A 4,670-nucleotide genomic window follows, 5' to 3' on the forward strand; every position below is an offset into this window, starting at 1 on the left:
TCTCAGCCCCACCTACCTCACAGGGTGTCTGTTGTGGGGAGGGGAAGGGAAAGGAGTTTGTAAGCCGCTCTGAGACACCTTTGGGTAGTGAAGGGCGGGGTATAAATCCAATTTCTTCTTCTTCTTCTTCTTCTTCTTCTTCTTCTTCTTCTTCTGTTCTGGTTTCTGAATGCGTTTGAGTGTTTGTTTGTATTAAAGCTGAATCACTTGCTGAATCACTCTACGAGTCCTTTGTTAGCGTGATCTAACATCAACCTTATCCCGATTCCCCACCAGTGGCCAGGGAAGACCAGGCAGTCCTCCTGAATTCAGAGTGCAAAAGTGGATGACCTTCAGGTGCCTTCCGAGACTGTGGTCCTTTGGAGTTTTTTCCCCCAAGGAGTTCTGAAAGGCACTGCTGTTCCTACTGTGATATGATATTACCCATGGAGCATTCCCCCCAGCAACAGTGTGCTGAGAGCGCCAATCACCATGCAGCGGCATTATAAACACTTATAAACATTATAAACACTTCACTGGAAGAAATTGTAAAGCTGAGTACGTGGGGAAAATGCAGGTGTCTTGCCATAGAACCAAGTGACCTCAGCTCAGCCGAAAGCTATGGTTTGACAAATGTGTGTGTGCATGGCATTTCATCCCATCCCATTCCATCCCATTCCATTCCATTCCATTCCATTCCATTCCATTCCATTCCATTCCATTCCATTGAGAGCCAGTTTGGTGTAGTATTCAGGAGCGTTTGACGCCCCACTCCTCCACATGCAGCAGCTGGTGTGACTTTGGGTCAGTCATAAGTTCTTTCAGGCCCCGGTCACACGTACGAATTTGGGCCGGTAGAAGGACGGTTCGGGGACGCAGCAAACGTGTGCGATCCCACCACAACATCTGGGAAGCGTAGTGCTTCCGTATTGAAAAATGGTATTACGAGCAGGGTGTGTATTGGTGTCTTCTAGCCTTAATGAGAAGACGATGACGAAGAAGACGAAGAAGAAGAAGAGGAGGAGGAGGAGATTAGATTTATACCCCACTCTTCGCTACCCAAAGAAGTCTCAGAGTGGCTTACAAACTCCTCTCCACAACAGTGGTACTTTTCAATGTGTTTTCCCTGCCGTGTGGCAGGGGCCTCAGAGCTCTTCTCTCAAGGGCAGCCCTTGAAAGAGCTCTCTCAGCCCCACCTACTTCGCGGGGTATCTGTTGTGGGGAGGGGTTTGTAAGCCACTCTGAGACTTCTTTGGGTAGCGAAGAGTGGGGTATAATCTAATCTCCTCCTCCTCCTCCTCCTCCTCTTCTTCTTCGTCTTCTTCGTCATCGTCTTCTCATTAAGGCTAGAAGACACCAATACACACCCTGCTCGTAATACCATTTTTCAATACGGAAGCACTACGCTTCCCAGATGTTTAAGCAGAGTGACAACGACCTTTCCCACCCAAGGTTGTGAGCTCTGCTCGGAACGCAGATGCTCATCAATTAGGATCAATGAAATCACTGTGATGCCTCCTCATGGATATGTATGGCTGCGTGTGTCTTTTTAAGCCATTCATCTCAGAAGGATGGGAAGAAGAGAGAATGAATGGAATGCAGTTCCGAGTCCCCCCCGTCCGTCCCCCCAGTTTGGTCCTCCGTTTTTGGTTGACATAAAGTAACAGTGTGCCTAAAGGGAACCTCCACCTTCAGAGGCAATTAACTCCTCAATACCAGTGCCAGGAGGCAACATCAGGGGAGGGCCTTGGTCTTGGTGCCCTGGTTGGACTAGATAGGCAGGATGCAGGACTAGACAGACTATTGTTCTCATCCAGGGGGGCTCTTCTGATGTTCTTATGAACTCCTCGGCCTCTGTGCCCTGTTGCTGGCCCTCCAGGGGAACTGGCTGGCCACTGTGTGAGACAGGATGCTGGACTAGATGGACCACTGGTCTGATCCAGCAGGGCTCTTCTGATGTTCTTATGAAGGCCTCGGCCTGTATGCCCTGTTGCTGGCCCTCCAGAGAAACTGGTTGGTCACTGTGGGAGACAGGTTGCTGGACTAGATGGACCTCTGGTCTGACCCAGCAGGGCTCTTCTGATGTTCTTATGAAGGGCTCGGCCTCTCTGCCCTGTTGTGGGCCCTCCAGAGAAACTGGTTGGTCACTGTGTGAGACAGGATGCTGGACTAGATGGACCACTGGTCTGATCCAGCAGGGCTCTTCTGATGTTCTTATGAAGGCCTTGGCCTCTATGCCTTGTTGTTGGCCCTCCAGAGGAACTGGTTGGCCTCTGTGTGAGACAGGATGCTGGAATAGATGGACCTCTGGTCTTACCCAGCAGGGCTCTTCTGATGTTCTTATGAAGGCCTCGCCTCTGTGCCCTGTTGCTGGCCCTCCAGGGGAACTGGTTGGCCACTGTGTGAGACAGGATGCTGGACCAGATGGGTCACTGGTCTGATCCAGCAGGGCTCTTCTGATGTTCCTATGAAGGCCTCAGCTTCTATGCCCTGTTGTTGGCTCTCCAGCGGAACTGCTTGTCCACTCTGTGAGACAGAGTGCTTGACTAGGTGGACCACTGGTCTGATCCACCAGCACTTTTCTTATGCCAGGTTGGTGTAGTGGTTAAGTAGGCGGACTCTAATCTGGGAGAACCAGGTTTGATTCCCCACTCCTCCACTTGCACCTGGCTGGATGACCTTGGGCAAGCCATAGTTCTGGCAAAGCTGTTCTTGAAAAAGAGCAGTTTCTCTCAGAGCTCTCTCAGCCCCGCCTACCTCCCAGGGTGTCTGTTGTGGGGAGGGGAAGGGAAAGGAGTTTGTCAGCCGCTCTGAGACACCTTTGGGTAGTGAAGGGCGGGGTGGAATACAAATATCTTTTCTTCTTCTTCTTCTTCTTCTTCTTCTTCTTCTTCTTCTTCTTCTTCTTCTTCTTCTTCTTCTTCTTCTTCTTCTTCTTCTTCTTCTTCTCCTCTTATAGTGAACCAGACCCTCACTCCATCAAAGTCAGTACTGTCTACTCAGACTGGCAGTGACCCTCCAGGGTCTCAGGCTGAAGTCTTTCACATCACCTACCATCTGGGTCTTTCAGCTGGCCTTTCACCTACCATCTGGGCCTTTCAGCACGGAAAGCATCGGGTCCTCCGCTGAGCCACAACCCCTTCCCTGCCTGAGTTCACATTAGCCCAAGTCTCCGGGTTAGTTGCAGAAAAGATCCACATTACATCTCAGTGACATCCCAGCCACCTCCCAGATACATGCAAATGTGCATTTCAGCCTCGCAATTTGCATGCATTACAGATCTGATCACGGAGACTGGATCCTCAGTGCATCAAAAGAATGGTGTTGCTATCCTCTCGGGGTTAAGCTTTTACAAAGGGGAAGGGTGCGTTTGTACCCCACCCGCAGCTTCAGAGTTTGTTTAGCGAAATGATTTAAGGGTATACAGGTATGAGGCTTCTTTGCTGAGAGGTGACTGGTGGAATGCACGGTTGCTGGCGGAATGGTCCAAGGGTGATAATCGTGACTGCTAGGGGAACTGTGCAATGGATACTGTAAAAGTTGTTGCCATGGTCGCTGTGCTTATTCCTTCGCAGTTAGCATGCTGCTGAGTTGGGGCTGGATGAACATAAGCTCACCAGTCCCTCCATGGCTGAAAACGTACAGCTCGGCCATGACCGTGTGCTGCAGTGTGCTGCAGCGGTGAAAAAGGCAGACTCTATGTTAGTGATCATTAGGAAAGGGACTGAGAATAAAACGGCCGATATCACAATGCCCCTGTATAGAATTATGGTGCGGCCTCATTTGGAATCCTGTGCACAGTTCTGGTCACCGTATCTCCAAGAGGACATTGGAGAGCTGGGGAAAGCGCAGAGGAGGGCAAGCAAGATGATTCAGGGGTTGGAGCACCTTCCCTATGAGGAAAGGCCGAACAGTCTGGGACTTTTAGGTTTAGAAAAGAGATGGCTAAGGGGGCGACATGAGGGAGGTTTATAAAATTATGTCTGGGGTAGAGAGGGTTAACAAAGATAACTTTTTCTCCCTCTCCCCAAATGCTAGAACTCAAGGGCATCCAATGAAGCTGATGGGCCGTAGGTTGAGGATGTACAAAAGGAAAGACTACTTTACACAGAGACTGATTAAAAATGTGGAATTCGCTGCCAGAGGATGCAGTGATGGCCACAGGAATAAATAGCTTTAAATGGGGATTAGACAGATTCATGGAGGATGTCTATCAGTGGCTACTAGCCCTGGTGACTGAGGGGAGCCTCCACATTTCAGTCAACATCTGAATCCCAGAGTCCGGAGGCAACATCAGGGAAAGGCCTCATCCTCTATGCCCTGTTGTTGGCCCTCCAGAATGAGTTCCATCCATACTCGATAGTCTCTGCTGTGGAAGTCACTTCCGTTGCAGCTTCTGCTTATAGAAGATCAATGGTTATCACTCGGCCCTTGCAAAAAACAGAGATGCTAGTGGAAGAAGAAGATTGCTAGGTGACAGAAACTAGCATACATAGAACTCATTTGTATGGTCCAAGTTGTTGCCTGTTGTGGCGGAATGGGCCTGCTCTGATGTGCAGGCCCTGTTCCACCCAGCTCTGCAAGGCTTTCTCAACACCTAGAGAGGCTTTTCTCTCACTTGGGTAACCTGCCACCACCACCCAACCTTTGTAGGAATTGTCGACTGGAAGGCTCAGGTTCCCAGCTTCTTT

This window comes from Gekko japonicus, unplaced genomic scaffold, assembly GCF_001447785.1.
Source record: "Gekko japonicus isolate JY-2015 unplaced genomic scaffold, Gekko_japonicus_V1.1 scaffold1130, whole genome shotgun sequence".
Lineage (NCBI taxonomy): Eukaryota > Metazoa > Chordata > Lepidosauria > Squamata > Gekkonidae > Gekko > Gekko japonicus.